The 19,620-nt window shown below is 51.0% G+C and overlaps 1 pseudogene; it reads right to left on the bottom strand.

Moving 5' to 3' along the window:
* Positions 1–1,160: 1,160 nt before the first annotated feature.
* Positions 1,161–15,898, bottom strand: LOC127039735 (zinc finger protein 34-like; annotated as a pseudogene).
* Between the last annotated feature and the right edge of the window lie 3,722 nt (positions 15,899–19,620).

Here is a 19,620-nt window from a genome sequence, read left to right on the forward strand (position 1 = left end):
AATTCTATCCCTGGATCATCTGAGACAATATTGACTTAAACAATCGAACTACCCTGTGACCATGTGCACTTACTTCCGTCAGTTGCACCGTTTGGGGTCTGCTGCTGTTCACCTTTTCAGAGTGGAGATTTAAAAACAGACTGTTTCTCTGATAATATGTCCACCAGCTATGAGTATTCTCTCCTGTTGACTGAACTGTATTTGAATTTTCTCCATGTCATCATGCAGGGATAGGGGAAAAAACAAACCTAAAGTAAAAAATGATGGTCATCTGCCTGAAATTTCCCAATAAATCTGAGCTACAATCTGTTAAACAACTCTAACATGCAGTTATATGACCAAGAAGCCTTCATGAAAGATAGAAAACCCATATCACAAAGAGGTAGAAGACACTTTCATTTTAATTTAAAGTGAAATTCCAGACTAGGTTACATCTGATGTCTCAGAATCAGGATGAGAAAGTCTCCCCTGATCCACTGAAACCTGCTTCACCCAGCGCTGTCTCATTAGTTTTATTTACAGAAGTTTTAGCACCTACAGAATGGGGGGAAAAAACAGCTGACCCTCCCAGAAGTGGCTTTGCCAATACAGGGAAAAGGGGATTTGAACAGTGCTTGGGATCCATTTGAAATCCCCTTCCAGGTCTGTGACACTTTCAGCTCCTGCCAGAGTGACTCTGATTTAGGATCAAAGACATCCAAGCACCATTCCCAAGCATGGACAGCTAAGAACATGACCTCATCGGACACGTTGGAAAGTGAAGGAATATGAAGGGGTGAACTCTGCATGGCTCAGGCACAAGGTAACAGTTCTGGGGTGATGGGGAAGGACGGAATCTCTGAGTCACCCCATCTCCTTCCAGTGTCACAGAGCCTGAAATGACCCTTATTTCCCTGACACTGCTCCAGCTCTTCATCATATTTAAATATATTTTACATGAGAAAAAAAGTCAACAAAATAACTGTTGTTCTGCACAATCCAGGGTAATGTGAGAACAACTGGGAATGAGACGATCTGTCCTCAGAGAGGAACTTGATGTCTGGAACAATAACTTTGCACTGGGAGGAGGAGTATAAATGTGAATCTCCAGGTTTGTTTAGACAAGGAAATGTGATGGTGGTTAGGTCAAATCAGGAGGAAATGTGCTAGATAACCCCACCCACTATCCATGGCCCATGTCTTTACTGCAAGAATAGCTGTCTTTTTACATCAGGAAAGTGAACTCAAGCTAGCTAACTCCATGGCAACCACAGTGATGAGACCCAGGTAGATTTTATCTCAACGTAGCTGGTTGAAGACACTCCCCATCTCCCCCATCGGGGGTGATGACATTCCTGATAGAAAGGACACCCACTCCCATGACTCACAGGACAATGGAGTTGATAGAAAGGACCACAGGATCCACCCCAAAGACGGGCGAGCTTCAAAAGTGCGCAACTCATGTGTGGGAGCTGAGGGACTACAGTGGGAAAAAGATGCAAACAGCCTTAACAATCACTATCTGGGAACTGTCAAAAGAATTAAAGAAAAAAATCTTCTGACAGCTCTAGAGACGGTTTTTATGAAGTTTATCTCCTTTACGGATTCTCTGATGTTTAGAAAGGCCTGAACTATGAGTGAAGCTTTTCCCACACTCGCAGCATTCATAGGGTTTCTGCCCGGTGTGGATTCTGTAATGTGTAATAAGGGTTGAGCTCCGAGAGAAGCTTTTCCCGCACTCACTGCATTCATAGGGTCTCTCTCCCGTGTGGACTCTCTGGTGAGAGATAAGGGAGGAGAAGTGAGTGAAACGTTTCCCGCACTCACTGCATTCATAGGGTCTCTCTCCTGTGTGGATCCTCTGATGCATAGTAAGGTTTGAGCTCCGAGAGAAGCTTTTCCCACACTCACAACATTCATAGGGTCGCTCTCCTGCGTGCGTTGTCTGATGAGAGGTAAGGGAGGAGAAGTGAGTGAAACGTTTCCCGCACTCACGGCATTCATAGGGTCTCTCTCCTGTGTGGATCCGCTGATGTATAGTAAGGTTTGAGCTCCGAAAGAAGCTTTTCCCACACTCTCAGCATTCGTAGGGTCGCTCTCGCGTGTGGATTCTCTGATGAGAGATAAGGGCTGATCTCTGAGTGAAGCTTAGCCCACACTTGCAGCATTTGTAGGGTCACTCTCCCGTGTGGATTCTCTGATGAGAGATAAGGGTCTATCTCTGAGTGAAACTTTTCCTGCACTCACTGCATTCATAGGGTCTCTCTCCTCTGTGTATTCGCTGATGCCTACTAAGGGTAGAGGTACGATTGAAGCTTTTCCCACACTCACAGCATTCGTAGTGTCTCTCTTTTGTGTGGATTATCTCATGTTGAATAAGGCCTGAATGGTAATTGAAGTTTTTCCCACACTCACTACACGTATTCTCTCGCTTCTTAGTGAGGATTTTTCCTGGGACGTAGTTTCATTGAGGTCCCTGTGAGTTCCCTGACAATTAATGGGTTCATCCACTCTCTCCTCTGAGTGGTTTCCCTGCTCTCTCTCTTGTCTATGGTAACTTTCATCAGCTTTTCCCTGATCACAGGGGCTGGTCATGCTCCCTTTGGATCTTTGCAGTAATTCCCCATGCGCTTCGGCGAACTCAGCATCTTCCTGGTGAGGATTCTGCTCCTCACTCCCCCTCACCACCCCATCACCTGCTAGAAGGGAGGAGAAAGCTCAGAATTGGGGATGGAAAGGCAGAGAGCAAACCCAAGCAAGTGCTGGAGAGATAGACAATAAAAATCAGAGACTGAATTCCCCCAAACTCATCCCCATAGGGGAGAGTGGAGGGGATCAATTCTGCTCCACATGCAGGACAGGCCTTTAGAGTGGGCCATACGGGTGCCCCACCCAAGGGGGTGCCGGGCGCAGGGCGCAGGGTTTGGATTCCCATCTGACCTGCTGCCGAGAGGCTCGCTGGGCTGATGAAAATGGCACAGGGAGGCAGATAAGCAGCTGCGTGGGGGAGTGGGAGAGATCTGAGCTGCAGGGGGCTGTTGGACGACCAGCCGTCAGAGCCAGGTGACTGCTCCAGAGCAGAGGGGCCTCTCCACGCACACAGTCCTTCACACACATCCATCAACATACACACACTCCTCATATCCTCTCCTACACACACACACAAACACACACAGAGTCCCCCCAACACACACACCAGGGCTCCCTGTATGCAGGTCACTTCCCCACCTGGGCTATGCTGAGACATCATGAGCACCTGCTCTCGTGCCCTCCCCTTACACAGCCTGCAGGGAAAGTGACCTGGGTGCAGGCAGCCCTGACATCGCTCCTTGCTCCCCTCTCCCAGCCCCCCAGGGCTGCGTGGGGCAGGGGAGCAGCAGTCCAGTGGGGGAGTGAGCAGCAATGCCAGCTGCTTTGTGCATCTAGGTCAGGTTACCCACTTGGGTGCAGGAGGATGCAAGCGTTAGGGGCAAAGGGGGCACAGTGCAGGGGCTGGGGGCTCAGGGAGGGGCAGGTGTTGAAGTGCAGGGGGCAGGGTTTGGGGTGAAGGGGGTATGCACCATGCAGGGGATCAGGGTGCAGGAAGGAGGTACAGGGGGTATGAGAGAAGGGGGCACAGTCCTGGGATTAGGGGCACATGAGGGAGGGGAAGGGGTTGGGGTGAAGGGGGCACAGGAGGGGGCAGGTGTTGGGAGGGGCTGGAGGGGGCAGAAGTTAGGAGTGAAGGGGGAGCAGGTATTTGGAGCAAAGGGGGCACAGTGCAGGGGCTGGGGGAAAGGGAGGGTGGGGAGTTTGGCGAGCCCATGGGGGACAGAGGGAATGGGGGAGTGCCATGCCTATGGGAGCCAGGGGCACCAAAATGAAAGTTTGCCCCGGGTGCCATTTCCCTAAGGCCGGCCCTGCCCACACCCCATCCAAACACTCAGTCGGAAGGGAGGCAGCTCCAGCCAAGGTGTCAGTCACCATCTGTAGGAAGCCAGGAGTGAGATCTGCTGGGGACTGTCCTGAGCTCAGAGTCTGTGTGGGGAATCCCAGCTAGTTCTCTCAGGCACTTACAGTTTCTGGGTTGGTTTAATGTTTCCTCACCTGTCCAAGGACTTCTCAGGATCTTGCTTTCCTCTGAATCCTGGAGATCCAGGACCCACGGCTCTTCCCCTCCTTCCAGCTGGGAGATCACAGAGGGTTTGGAAACTGGAAACCCTGCTCAAGGGAAAGAAAACAAGGGAGGCAGGAGGGTACTTTGCCCATCTCTGGTATAGATAGTGACTAAACTTAAACCTCTGCGAACCAGGAAATGAGAAGTTTATGTAAACGCACCACCACCAATGCAACCTTAACTTTGCCCCCAACCCTCAACCCTGCAGCTGGCAAGAACCACTGAGGATGGTTCTGTGTGGGCCGTGAAAAGATTAACAAACTGCCACAGGGACTCAGGTATTCAGCTCAATGCAGCAGTAACGGGATGAATTCTAAGGTCTGTGTTATAAAGGACGTCAGAGCAGATGACCTAATAGTCACATCTGGCCTTCAAAGCTGCGAACCAATAATCGATCCGAGGAAAGACTAAGAGAACGTGCCATTGTCTGTGCTGTGATCACAGATGTGAATCCCAGCATCTACCCACATGCCTCCAGCTGCATGCACTGGGCCAGCTGTAGATGTGACTGGCTGATGGAGGGATTGGTTGGAGCAGCTGGACAGAGCTGTGCCTGTGCTACGCAGAGAGGTGCATGTGAAACTTGGGGGCCAATTCTGCCTCATTTCTGTACTGAGTGTTGTAGACTGTGTCAGCAAAGGTGTCCAATGATGTGTTCTTGCCATGGGGAATGTCAGGAACCTGGTGGCGTATGTTGGAGTGAGGGGTAAGTGAAGGCAGTGACTTACAAGGAAAACTCAGGTTGAGGGCAAAGGGGCGGTAACACTTTGCAAGTCTCAGCTGGTCTGTGTGCAGGAGGTTCAGTACTGGAGAGCAGCCCAGGGGGAGGAAGTTCTGTTTGCTGTGATGGAGATGAACCCGATTATCTTAGCAAAGAGAAGTGGTGAGACTTTCTGCTGGACTGCTCTGTTCCCAGAGCGCTCTGTAACAGGGGAGGGCAGAGGGCTAGTGTGTGTGTCACTGGCATGTCAGGGCACTGCTGAAACCAGGCAGAGCAGAGGTGGCATTGTGTGAGTGGCATAAACCTTTACTTTTCATTTCCCCTTCTAAGAACCGAGGGGACGGGAATCCTTACCCAGCAAGGTCACATTCTCATAGTTCTCCTGCATGACGTCTCTGTAAAAGGCTCTCCGAGTGGGGTTCAGCAGAGCCCCCTCTTCCCTGGTGAAATACACAGTCACCTCCTCGAAGGTCACCGGCCCCTGAAAGAGCAAGAGTCCAACACTCAGTACCTGCTGCCCCACTCACAACCCCACTATTCATGGGGGAAAGCAGCCAATCAAATGGAAGCGCTGAGAGAGAAACAGTCGGCAGAGTCCTATCCCCACACTGCTGAGAGCAGCCAGGAGCACCACGGTGAGAGAACAAAGAGAGACCCCTTGTCTCTGCCTGCAGATCCATCACACACCTACTAGACAGAGGCTGGTACAACCCCATGGTAGGAACCCAACACCCTCCCCACTGCCAGCAGCTGGATGTGAGGGGCCAGGATATGTTCCCTGCACCTCCCTGGTGGGGGCCCCCTTTCCATGTCACACCAGCCCCTGGCTAGCAGGGTGAGGGTTCAGCACTGGAAGTCTGGTCAGTTTTCCCAGCCCTGCCCAGGAGGTTGGTTTCTCTATTTCCTGTTTCACAAATTAGGGAATTTTCTCCCCTAACACCCAAATGTTTGTTCCTAGAATCTAGGCCCACGTTAAACAAGTCCCAGCAGGTTTGTCACACTCTGTCCCCCTCCCTTTCCTCACCCAGTGTATTCCCTGCCCCCTCCAGCCCTAACTCCCCACAAGTTGCCACCTCTTCAGTATTTCCTGCCCCTCCCCCCTCCAGCAGGAACCCACTAGCAACCCCTCAATAAACCCTACCTGAGCTGGCGCCACTGCAGCCAGAGAGCCACCCCGACGGCCGGGCCGGGCCGGGAGGTGTTAATGCCGTCCTGTGCCCTGCAACCCCACCCACTCCCAGCTGCTCCAGCCCCTCCCTGTGCCCTGCAACCACCCGCCCCCACAGCTGCTCCAGCCCCTCCCTGTGCCCTGCATCCCCCTCTTCCCCCGGGCTGTAGCGCTCGCCGGGGCTGCCTGCAGCGGCTGGGATCCAGCTGACACCCTCTGCTGCTACACCAGCCCCTGCCCCTCTCCTGCCCCCTCCTGCGGGGCAGCGCGGGGGGGCGGGGACACGCTCCTGCCGCGGAGAGGTCAGGGCTGGGGGGGTGTGGTTATTGCGCGGGGGTCACAAGCCCCCCCAGCTCTGCCACTCCCCGGGAAAGGCGGGGGGGGGGGTTCTAAGAGGCACCGGCTGGCAGAGGGAGAGGGGGCGGGGGCAGGGTCAGGGACCTCCCTTACCTGATCTAGAAAAAGCGGAAGCGCCCCCGGGGCAGGCTGGGAGATGTAGTTCCTGACTCTCCCTGGACCGGAAGTGACGTTGGTTGGGCGCGAACAAGCCGAGTTGCAAACGCGCGCGGGCTGCTCCGGGTCTGCCTGGCTCGCGCGGGGCCGTTGGAGCCTCTCCCGGGGCCGGAGAAGGGTTTGTGCCGTGGGGGCTCTGGGCATGCGCAGATCGGGGAGGCTGCGGGGTGAGACCGGGCTGGGGGGCTGGGAAAGGGTTAGGGGGAAATGTCTGTGCAGCCTGGGGGGGGGGCATGGCCGGGGGAGGGGGGAAGAGCAGGTGACCCCCGAGGAGAGGGGAGAGAAAGGGGGGGGCTGAGATCCCCTCGGATTTACCGCTGCCCCCCCGTGGGGACCCCCCTCCTCTCCCGTCCTGCCCCCTTTCTCCCTAGAGAGCAACGAGCAGCACCCAGGGTGACCCCCCCTCCCCCAAACCCTGAGAAGTTCCCTGTTCCCCCCCCCCATTGTGCCCCATTTTCTCTGCCCTTCGCCAATGGCCAGTTCAGATCTCAGGTTTGGGGTGTTTCCCCCATTTTCACCTGCAGGGATTTATTTCCTCGTGTGGGTATTGTAGTTTAGAGAATGCTTGGTGGAGCTTTTGTAGGTGTTGGTCTCTGTCTGTCTAGGAAATAAGGAAACAGATCAACAGAGCCAGACGTGTACCCAGAAGCCTCCTACTGCAAGACAAACCCAAGAGAGAAACCAACAGGACTCCACTGGCCATCACATACAGCCCCCAGCTAAAACCCCTCCAACGCATCATCAAGGATCTACAACCCCTCCTGGACAATGATCCCACACTTTCACAGGCCTTGGGTGGCAGGCCAATCCTTGCCCACAGACAACCTGCCAACCTGAAACATATTCTCACCAGCAACTGCACACCACACCATAATAACTCTTGCTCAGGAACCAATCCATGCAACAAACCTCGATGCCAACTCTGCCCACATATCTACACCAGCGACACCATCACAGGACCTAACCAGATCAGCCACACCATCACTGGTTCATTCACCTGCACATCCACCAATGTAATATACGCCATCATATGCCAGCAATGCCCCTCTGCTATGTACATCGGCCAAACTGGACCGTCTCTACGGAAAAGGATAAATGGACACAAATCAGACATTAGGAATGGCAATATACAAAAACCTGTAGGAGAGCACTTCAACCTCCCTGGCCACACTATAGCAGACCTTAAGGTGGCCATCCTGCAGCAAAAAAACTTCAGGACCAGACTTCAAAGAGAAACTGCTGAGCTTTAGTTCATCTGCAAATTTGACACCATCAGCTCAGGATTGAACAAAGACTGTGAATGGCTTGCCAATTACAGAACCAGTTTCTCCTCTCTTGGTTTTCACACCTCAACTGCTAGAACAGGGCCTCATCCTCCCTGATTGAACTGACCTCGTTATCTCTAGCTTGCTTGCTAGCACACATATATATACCTGCCCCTGGATATTTCCATTACATGCATCTGAGGAAGTGGGTATTCACCCACGAAAGCTCATGCTCCAAAACCTCTGTTAGTCTATAAGGTGCCACAGGATTCTTTGCTGCTTTTACAGATCCAGACTAACACGGCTACCCTCTGATACCTGTGACCCAAACAGCTGCCTACATTGTTGTGAGCACTGCAGAGACCTCGACTGAGATCTGTGTCCCCGTTGGGCCTGGCATTGCACTGACCCTAACAAAGATCACATCCCAGCACTGTACTATGCACTGCACAGACCCTGATAGAGATCCTGCCCCCACATTTTGCCAGTTGCTGCAGGAGCCCTAAACAAAATCAGGGTTCCTGTAATGCTGGGAGTTGCATAGTCCCCAACTGAGATCAGGCTTCCTGTTGTGCAGGGCTCTGCACAGACACTGACCATGATCAGGGTCCCCATTGTGACAGCTGCAGAAAAGACACCAAAGATATCGCTACCCTGCTTTCAAAAATCCCCAGCTCGCCCCATCCCCAGCCGCTCCCCCCCCAGCCCTAACCCCCCAGCGTACCCCAAACTCCCAGCTCTTCCCAGCCCTGACCCCCCCCGGCCTCTAAATCCCCTGGGCACCGCTCGCCAGGGCACAGCTGGGGGGAGCTGGGAGTTTGGGCTGCGCTGGGCGGGTCAGGGCTGGGGGGGAGCTGGGAGTTTGGGGTGCGCTGGGCGGGTCAGGGCTGGGGGGAGCTGGGAGTTTGGGGTGCGCTGGGCGGGTCAGGGCTGGGGGGAGCTGGGAGTTTGGGGTGCTCTGGGGGGAGCTGGGATTTTGGGGTGCGCTGTGGGGGTCAGGGCTGGGGGGAGCTTGGAGTTTGGGGTGCGCTGGAGGGGGATCAGGGCTGGGGATTGGTGGCTGTTTAGAGGTCACAAGCCCTCCCAGCGCTGCCGCTGTATTAAACCGCTCCCCGGGAAAAGGCGGGGGGGGCGGTTTCTCAGCAGGGGAAAAGGAGAAGGGGCGGGGAGACGGTCTGCCTAGCCCCGGTGCAGGCTGGGAGATGTAGTTCCCGACTCTCCCTGCACAGGAAGTGACGTTGGGGAGGGCTGTGGATCTGGCTCGCGCGGGGCCGTTGGAGCCTCTCCCGGGGCCGGAGAAGGGTTTGTGCCGTGGGGGCTCTGGGCATGCACAGATCGCGGCGGGAGAGCCCTTCATTAACCCCCCCGCGCCCGGGCCCTGCCGTGCTGGAGCCGCCCTGGGGCCGCCCTGGGCTCTGCCCGCCCCGCTGCGGAGCTGCAGCTCCAGGTCCCGGAGCGAGCCCCGGGGGGAAGCCGGGCCGGGTGGTGACTCTGCCCCAGTGTCCGGGGGGGGGACCCGGCATCTCGCAGCGCCGGGATCTGCTCGGGGGGGGTAGCGCCCGCTGGGGGCTCGGAGCTGCTGTCCCCGCAGGAGCCCAGCACCCCCCGGGCCCGGCCAGGATCTGCCCTGGGGCCCCGCGGGACCTGGCGGGGGGAGGGGCCTGGCCCCAGGGTCCCTGCGTGGGGCTGGGCGAGGCTGGGGGGTGAGACCGGGCTGTGACCCAAACAGCTGCCTCCATTGTTCTGGGCACTTCAGAGACCTCGACTGAGACGTTTGTCCCCGTTGGGCCTGGCATGGTACTGACCCTAACAAACATCACACCCCACCACTGTACTGTGCACTGCACAGACCCTGACAGAGATCCTGCCCCCACATTTAGCCAGTTGCTGCAGGGGCCCTAAACAAAATCAGGGATCCTGTAATGCTGGGAGTTGCAGAGTCCCCAACTGAGATCAGGCTTCCTGTTGTGCAGGGCTCTGCACAGACGCTGACCAAGATCAGGGTCCCCATTGTGATAGGTGCGGAAAAGACACCAAGAGTATCTCTACCCTGCTGTTAAACCCCCCCAGCTGGCCCATGCCAGCTGACTCAGGCTTACAGGGCTCAGGCAAAGGGGCTGTTTAATTGCAGTGTAGATGTCTGGGCTCAGGCTGGAGCCAGGCTGTAGGACCCTGCGTGGTGGGAAGGTGCCAGACCTTGGGCTGCAGCTCCAGCCGGAACATGGACACCACAATTAAACATCCCCCCAGCCTGAGCTGTGTGAGCCCAAGTCAGCGGGCACGGGCCAGCCGCCGGTGTCTGACTGCAGTGTAGACATGCCCACAGGGACAGAGAGGCCTTGTCAAAAAAGGCACAAAGACTAAATAGGGCAGTGGTGGGAGGCGACTCTCCATTTTACAGATGGGGAAACTGAAGCTTAGAGAGCTGAAGTGATTTGCTCAAGTTTGCATGGAGAATTTGTGGCAAAACTGGGAACTGAACCCAGATTGTTTCAGTTCTTGCCTCTTCCCTTATCCACAAGCCCAGCATGTGTGTTCAGCATTGCTCTGGCCTGTATCTGCCTTGCATTGGCTTCCAAGGGAGACTGTGGAATTCCCTTCACTGGAGGTTTTTAAGACCAGGTTAGAGATTCACCAGTCTGGGAATGTCTAGGGATACTTGGTTCTGCCTCAGCACAGGAGGCTGGAGTAGACGCCCTCTCAAGATCCCTTCCAGGCCTGCATTGAAATAATTCTCTTTTGTGCTGTGTCCTGTTCTATGCTGAGCTGTTTTGCATGTTGCATTTTCTAACTGTGATTGCACCATGTTGTGTTGCATAGTTTTATGGTGCATTGTTTTGCCTCAGATGATCATATTGGTCCCTTTTGACCCTAAAGTCTATGAGTCTATGAGCTTGTTTAGTGTCTATGTTGTGTTGGTTTGAGTTGAGCTATTTTGCATTGTGTACTTTTGTCCTAAGATGTGTTAGTTTGCATTGTGTTGCTTTCTTCTCCTTAGTATTGTGTCATTTTATGCTATGCAATGTAGTTTTTTGTTTTGTTGTTGTTTTTTGAATGGCTTGACATCATCATGTTGTGCGGTTTTTCTCTGTATGTTGTTTTATACATATATATCGCATAGCATCCTTGAAATGTAGGGCTAGATAGGACCTCAAGATGTCATCAAGTCCAGCTGTCTCTGCTGAGGCAGGGCCAATTATATGTTGATTATCTCTGACAGAGGTTTGTCTTACCTGCTCTTAAAGACTTGCAGGAAAAGAGACTCCACAGCCCCCCTTGTAAGACTATTCCAGAGCTGAAGTACCTCAGCTCTGGTGACACGCACACAGATTTTAGTAGTGAGCAGCTGTGGAGAGAGAGGAGACCCCAGTGAGTGGGCAGCTGGGTAAAGAGACTAAAGTTGGGAGGAGAAACATTGATGTGTGCAAGGTCTGTGACAGAGCTAAAACTAGATCCCAGTTCTAGTGCCACCGTCCTGTTCTTCTGGGCACTGAAGGTCTCTGCCATACTGGCGTTTTAGGCACTGGCGCAAACCCTTAGTACAGACAGACTTTACACTAGTGCACTCTGGCACTGGTGCATCATGTCCCTATTTGAAGGTTTGAAGTGGTGGGGTGGGAGGGGCAGTGACCTCACAGAGGCCTGGGGCTGGCTGACCAGTGCAGCTGGTAAGGGAGGGGCAGCAGTGAGTGCTGGAGGTATGAGCGAGGAGCACAACCCCACAGGACTGGACACTGACTTCTCCTGACTCATGACACACACACCCAGCTGTGTGCAGGGACTGCAGCTGAGCTGCCCTGTCAAGACAGCCTGTGCATCCGTGGACAAACCATCTCTTCCTGCAGCCTAATACAATGAGGTGTGGGGACCTTTCCAAGCTGCGGGTTATGTGGCTCTGGTGTTAACGGGGTATGTTCCTGGCTCTGTCCCTGACCTGCTTGGTGACCTTGGGGAAGTCACAGCCCCTCTCTGTTTTCCTCCTACCCATTGTCTCTTTGGATTGTGATCTCTTTGGGGCATGGACTGTCCCTCTCTGTCTGTGCAGTGCCGAGCAGAATGGGGGTGCCGATCTCAGTCAGGTTCTCTGCCATGTGCTGCACGGTGGGGCCCTGATCTCCATCAGTGTCTGTGCAACAGAAAGCACAGCTTATAGACTCAGAGACATTAAGGGCAGAAGGTAGAGGTGTATTTCAGATGATGTCTCATCAGTGCCTTTTCTAACAGTACTAACCCTTTTATGTGTCTGCTGGAAATACCTCACGTGATGTATCCTAGGACTGCATTAACCTATTTCATGACTGCATCACATTGGCAGCTCATAATTATCCTTTGATCAACCAGTCTCCTCTGTCACTTCCAATCGATAAATCCCCAGCTTATTGCAAAATTATACACTTGGGGACTAACAACTAGAATTTGTGCATTGTTCATTTTCATCCCATTTCTGTTACTCCAGCTTTCAAGGACATGCAGATTTTCTTGTATGATTTTCCTGTCTTCCTCCATATTGGCAATCCCTCCTGGCTTTGTGTCCCATTCCCACTTCTTGTGCCAAGATCACTAATAAAAGTGTTGAGTAAGATTGGTCCCAAGACTAATCTGAGGAACTCCACTAGTAACTCCCTCCAGCCTGACAACTCACCATTCAATATGATCCCCTTGTAGACTCTCCTTGAACCAATTCTTTATTGACCTTTTGGTTCTCATATTAATCCCCATCTCCAATTTAACAAATAGTTTCCCATGTGGAACTGTATCAAAAACCTCACTCACGTCCAGTTCAGGTTTCTGTGGTACAGTCTACCTTTTGTAACACCATGTTTTATTGATTTATAGTGCTGAAGGCTGGGAGGAAGTGTTAGCAATAGGCTGAGAATGGCCATGTGGAGGTAGGGGATGGGATGGCAGACAGTGGGGTGGGGGAGGGATGCGGCATTGAGGTGTATCTGGGAATGTGTTTTGTAGGAGTCTATGTCTCTGCTCCCTGTGGCTGTGGTGCATTCCGTACCAAAGCAGCATGTCAGCAGAGCAGACGCACACACTGTAGCTCTGTCTGTAACACGCAGCGTTCACTGCCAGACGGGCTGGGCAATTTTTTAGAGACCCAGCTTGATATTCCTGGCTGGGGTGGGTTCAGTTGGACGGGGGTCTGGGGCTCTGATAGTTTGCGATGTTCCTTTTTGCATGGTCAGTTCTTTCCATTTATTGTTTTACCTCCACCTATGCCCGAGGCCGCTTTCTTCTTAACTTGCTTCGGTTATTTCACTTCCAGTTTTTAAATGGGCTCTAAGAATTACAAAGCTGAATGAACGATAAACAAACAGAAGCATTTGAATGTTGGCCCATAGCTGGTAGAACTATACCTAGTGATGGTCGGCTTTAATTTCCTGGTTACCTCTAGCATTTTCTGGTGGAGTGGATAAAGCAGTGTCAAAGAGCCTAATGCGCCTTTTTAGGGCAAAAGGTGTTAGCTCTCTTAGGAACATGTCACCAGCCAGGGCTTGTAGTCTTTCAGGAGAGGTGCACTGGGTTGTATTTAGGAATCTCAAAATGAAAGTTGAAGACGGCTGGTTCACAATATCCAATGAAATCTTGCAAACAATTATACAAATGGACCCTACTGCTGTTAAAACAACATGGTATTAATACTGATTCAAAACTGACATTAAAATTACGAGGTAAACACATGAGAAATGAACTGACACCTACTTACCATTTCTTATTGCCTAAAATTTTGACACCCGCTCACACCATCTTTTTTTAAAAGCGCTGCCCAGCACACAGTCATGTTAATGAATGAGAGCACACCCTTTATTGACTGCTTTGTGTTGCATGATCATCTGATTAAGCACCTAATTACAACTTTACCACTGTAAGTGGAAATGCATCAACCCAGATTAGCTCCAAGTTGTTGAGATGGGAATGAAAAATTTCTAAATTAAATACATGGCAGAATGGTTAATGGGGAAAATACACTGAAATGCCTCTACCCAGTCCTGTTGACTTCTCCTAAACCCTCCATGAGTTCTGGCCTCTTGGTCAGCTTGGCTCCCAGTCCTCGCAACGGCTGTGCCCTCTCCCAGCCTAACCCATTTTACTGCAATTGTTCATCCTCCTCATCCAGGCAGGGGGTTGGCGCTGCAGCCCCTAAGGTACCTGCGTTAATCACAGTCTCTCGAACCAGGGCTATTTAGATTTCAGCTAATGATTTATCTGAGTTACTGACTCTGGGAGGTGGGAGAGAGGAGAGGCTGAGAGGGCATTTGCTCTTAGGGCCATGTTCAACCCTGGTAGCTCCTGTTACCTCGTTCTCCACCCTCCCCCATGTGTGTCTGCTCATGTGTCAGTGTGTCACCTTCTGATCATAATGCCACTGGCTTCAGCAGAGCTCCCAGACAGGAACTACATCACAAGAGGGTTACGGTACTGAGAGTAAAATACATCTCAAGGAGAGAGTAATTATCCTGAAATGAAACATTCCAGTCCTAGGAAGTGAAAGAATTCAAGTACTTCATTACTTAAAATTATGCTTGAAATGATTAGATTTTTATGAATAAATTGCAATAAATGTTGATTTCACTGTACACAGACAAATGAAAAATAATTTGTATAGGTAATATACAGAAATGCTTCTGGAGAGAGTGGAGTTTGATTTAAGGATATTTACACGGTATATTTTGGGTGTGACATTGACAATTTCTCTTTGAACGGTTATATGATTTGGCTTTTGGAATCTCAGCAGTTGCTCTTATTAAATAATTGTTGTCTGATGACCTCCCCTAACTTCCCACAGCTCTGAACATTGAAATTGTAAACACTGAAAAAAGGGCTTAAAAATAAATATCGCTATCTATTGAAATTAAAAGAAAGAAAGAGACAAAATGAATTTTGACAAACCCACTTAACAGCAATTGCAATATGTTAGGGGTTGGAAATTCACAACTAGGGCACCAACCTTAATTCTGCCCTGTAGTGACACCAGGCAATTGCCGTAGGGCTACAATTTAGGCATTTTAGTGTATATATTCCCAGATTACAAATCGGTATAATCTAAAGACACATGAGATCTTTTCATCAGGATATCACCATAAACTGGTTTGTTTCTCCTGTTGGTAATTCCCAGAAATGAACAGATTATTAACCGTTTTGTCAGTTATGAAGTGGCCATTTCAGATTTCTGGGGAGTGTCTGTTGTTTGGCACTAGGGGCCAGGTCCTTGGAGAGATGGAACCTGGTTTCATTTTAACTTCTCCATGCTCAGCAGCTTCTGGAATTTGGTTCAAAGTATTTACATGTTTCCCTGCCCTGTTGTTAAAAGTGCTGCTTTAGAAAGTGGGGAAAGGGCAGGAACTGCCTGCAGGATCAATAGCTGAGTCCCTTAGGCCTTGGCTACATTCACACTTTACAGCGCTGCAACTGGGGTGTGAAAAAACACCCCCCTGAGCGCTGCAAGATACAGCGCTGTAAAGCATCAATGTAATCAGGGCAGCAGCGCTGGGAGTGCGGCTCCCAACGCTGCACGCTACACCCGTAAAGGAAGTGGTGTACATGCAGCGCTGGGAGAGCTCTCTCCCCGCGCTGCCGCTCTGACTACACTCACTCTTCAAAGCGCTGCCGCGGCAGCGCTCCTGCAGCGGTGCCGGGGCAGCGCTTTGAAATTCCAAATGTAGCCATACCCTTAGATAGTTATAGCTCATCGGAAGGAAGATGGGATTAGTGGGTGTCTGGGGATTTGATAATAAACATACAAATATCATTGTTCTTAGTGAATTTTCATCTTCTAATTCCCATAACCCACTAATTATCCCTGGCTGCCCCCGGTCTTCTGGGGAGGGAGAACTAGTAAACTCCTGTGGCCAGTGTGGAACCTAAGGCACAAGGATCTTTCCGTGGCTGACTCAAAGTCACCCAGATTGAAATTCACTTCACTGGATGAATCCCTAGTTGCTGAGCTCCGCAGACGGGTGGAGAGGTGTATTCCATCCCCCATTCTTGAGCATGGACCCCCCTCCAATTCTCACCCTGATCTCAGACACTACCCCAGCCTTCCTCTTGCAGTGATGGACGCACTTGATGCTGCCAGAGCCATCTGCCATGGGATCTAGAGGGGGCAGAGGCTGAGCTCCAGAACTGCTCCCCCTGCCCACAGCCCCCAAGCTGTGCTGGAGTTGTCCTGACTTTCCAATCTGCAGATGGGTCCAGCTGTACCCAGCCCGTGCACCCTCCACACACAAACTTTGTCATAACAAACATGCCAGGATTGGGAAAGACCATCTGGGGCTTGCTGCAGTCTCCCTTTGCTGCTTTGAGGGGAATGGGGTGGTCCCTCATATAGGATACAAAGATACCAGTGGCAGAAGGGAAATGTAGTTTCTTCCAGGGGTTTGAAATGTTTGGGTTTAGAGTCCTGAGCTCTGTCTTCCTGTTTGTCTCCTTCTGCCACTTTCAGATCTCTTGGAGAGACAAGGTGGGTGAGGGTAATTTTTTAGAACCAATTAAAAATAGCTTTATGGTATACTGGGACCAACATGGGTACAACAACTTTCCCCTTTGTACCCTTCCCCATCTCATCTCCCCCTCAGCGGAGACTGTCCCATGTGCTAGGAAAATAAGGGTTCAGTCCTGTAACTGGATTGGGTCTTGCCAGCACTAATATGAGTGAAAGGCCTGTGTGCATTAATTACAGCAGCAGCTCTGGGACTCGACCCACAGGGAGAAGAGATGGGAGTGAGCAGGTTATGTTTGTGCCAGGTGTGAGTTACTCATGTGGGAATTCTGCACCACTGGGTATGCACAGAATTCACGTCCAGCTCAGAATTTCTTTTTTTTTTGGCGTGAAGAAGATACATTCTGCCTGAGAAGTGCTACAGTTCTGCCTTTCACCCACCAGAGGCCCCTGTGGCACCAGAACAGGCAGCATTCAGCTGGGTTCATCTTGGTGGTGATTTGTTGCCCGAGCTCTACCCCAAATGAGAAGAGAGTTAGTGGGTGGAACTTGGGAGAGTCCTGAGACGGCTGCCTCTGGGGGTGGGGACAGGGTGGTCATTCTCTACTCGCAAGAGGATGTGAAAACGGCACAGGAGGAGCAAGTGTCCCCTATGGAGACTGCCCAGCCCCAGGTTATCCAGTCCCAGACGCTTCTTCCCCACCATACCCCAAACCTCTTCACCCCTCCAACCATCAATTGCAGTCTTCCCTCGCTGCTAGCCCTTCCTGACTGGCAGAGACCCTCTAGCCAGTAGTGTGTCAGGCTCAACCTTCTGGCTGAGTCCTCTGACCACTTTCTTCCTCCCTTGGGGTGCCATGCCACAGGGGCCACACAAATCTACATTGCTTAGGCTTTGGCTTCAGCCCCAGGTAGGGGCTCAGGGCCCTGGACTTCAGCCCCATGCGCTGGGACTTAAGTTTTCTGCCCTGGGCCTCAGTGAGTCTAATACTGGCCTTGCTTGGCACCCGCCCTGAAACCTGCTAGTGGCCCTAGCGGGTCCAGGACCCCTAGTTGAGAACCACTGCCTTAGCCTACAAATCTCAGCAATGTTCAGGTTACTGCCAGTCATAGAAATCATAGAATATCAGGGCTGGAAGGAACCTCAGGAGGTCATCTAGTCCAACCCCCCTGCTCAAAGCAAGACCAGTCCTCAACTAAATCATCCCAGCCAGGGCTTTGTCACGCCTGACCTTGTCCCAAAGGACCAGTCACTTACTGAGGTCAGTTGAATCTTAGATCTCACAGCAAAGACAATACTTGTAGCCAGTCCTGTAATAACCTGTATTAAGACTTATTTAAAAGGAAACGAGAGTTGTTTACGAAGTTAATGCAGGTAATCCTATAGTTGAGACAAGTTACAGTCTTAAATTTCAAAAGGTAATAGAAGCCTCTATAATAAGCAAGCCCTGTATCTTCCTTAGGACTAACTCAGGCTAATCAGCTTGGGATCTCTTGCTTATGCCTAGAATCTTTGTCCCCCCAGAGTCCAAGCAGCATACAGATAATCAGTTCCTTCTGTATGGGTTTTTTTATCCCCTTCCTGCCATGTGCTCTGAGGTGCAACTGAGCTAATGAGAAGTCAAGAGCACAACAACAGTCTTTTGTTGTCTTTAACGTCCCATAATAGTCTTTCTGGTGTTGATGAACCTTTCCTGCCAGGCAGGATGTAATGCATTTGGTTGCCAGTCAGCACTTCACCTAGGTAAAGTCTCTCTCCTGTCTGGTGATTTACAGAGCCACAGAGGCTCACAATGCAATTAGTCAGATATTAACCCAGGCAGCAACTCACAAGCATTCAATAAAGTGTAAACACATTCTTATAATCCTAGTCCCTAATACTAACACGGGTGAGTCAGACTGATTCCAGCTATATGTTTGTCCCTGTTCCATGAAGACATGGGGCTTTTGCAAGAGCTAACTTCTCATCTGCCAGTGTCACAGGCAGGATGGGCAGGGATGGTGTCTCTAGCCTCTGTTTGCCAGAAGCAGGGAATGGGTGACGGGGTGGATCATTTGATGATTACCTGTTCTGTTCATTCTCTCTGAAGCACCTGGCATTGGCCACTGAGCTAGATGGACCATTGGTCTGATGCATTGGGCAGCTCTGACATTCTTATGTTCACAGTCTCTGTCAGGAGTATCTACTCATTTGGACTCACTGTGGGGCCACAGAAAGAAACAAGATGTTCTGAGGCAAGAAGGCCCAGTCTCAGAGCCCCCAGGGCTCATGCTTCCCAAAAGCTAAAACTAGGCCCAGCCCATGAAAGGGGCACTGCCAGGAGACACTGTATAAAGGCTGGAGCATCAAACAGCTTTGTAAACCTGAGAGAGCTGCCTTGGGAACAGTGACAGGGAGAATTCCCCAGAGTGACTCCTTTGATTCTGCTCTTCTCTGGCCTTTGGTTCATAGAATTATAGAACTGGAAGGGGACCTCGAGAGGTCATCTAGGCCAGTCCCCTGCACTCAAGGCAGGACTCAATATTATCTAGACAATCCCTGACAGGTGTTTGTCCAGCCTGCTCTTAAATATCCCAGTGATGGAGATTCCACAACCTCCCTAGACAATTTATTCCAGTGCTTAGCCACTCTGACATTTAGGAAGTTTTTTTCCTAATCTCTATCCTAAACCACCCTTGCTGTAATTTAAGTCCATTGCTTCTTGTCCTATCCTCACCGATTCAGAAGAACAATTTTTCTCTGGCATCCTTGTAACAACCTTTTATGTACTTGAAAACTGTGATCATGTCCCCTCTGAGTCTTCTGCAGACTCAACAAACCCAGTTTTTTCAATCTTCCCTCATTGGCCATGTTTTCTAGAACTTTATTCATTTTTGTTACTCTTCTCTGGACTTTCTCCATTTTGTCCACATCTTTTCTGAAATGTGGTCCCCAGAACTGGACACACTACTCCAGTTGAGACCTAATCACTGCGGAGTAGAGCGACAGAATTACTTCTCGTGTCTTGTTTACAATACTCCTGCTAATACATCCCCAATGATACTTACTGTTGCAAAAAAAGTGTAACTCTGTTGACTCATATTCTGCTTCTAATCCACTATTACCCCAGATCCGTTTCCACAACACTCCTTCTTTGGCAGTTATTACCCATTTTGTATGATTGTTCCTTCCTAAGCGCTGTACTTGCATTTGTCGTTATTGAATTTCATCCTATTTACTTCAGACCATTTCTCCAGTTTGTCCAGATGATTTTGAATTTCAGTTCTATCCTCTAAAGTCCTTGCAACCCTCCCAGCTTGGTATCGCCTGCAAACTTGATAAGTGTAACAGAGAGACTCTGCTGCTGGGTGTTTTTCACCATGTGTCAGAGG

The sequence above is a fragment of the Gopherus flavomarginatus genome, chromosome 23, assembly GCF_025201925.1.
Source record: "Gopherus flavomarginatus isolate rGopFla2 chromosome 23, rGopFla2.mat.asm, whole genome shotgun sequence".
NCBI lineage: Eukaryota > Metazoa > Chordata > Testudines > Testudinidae > Gopherus > Gopherus flavomarginatus.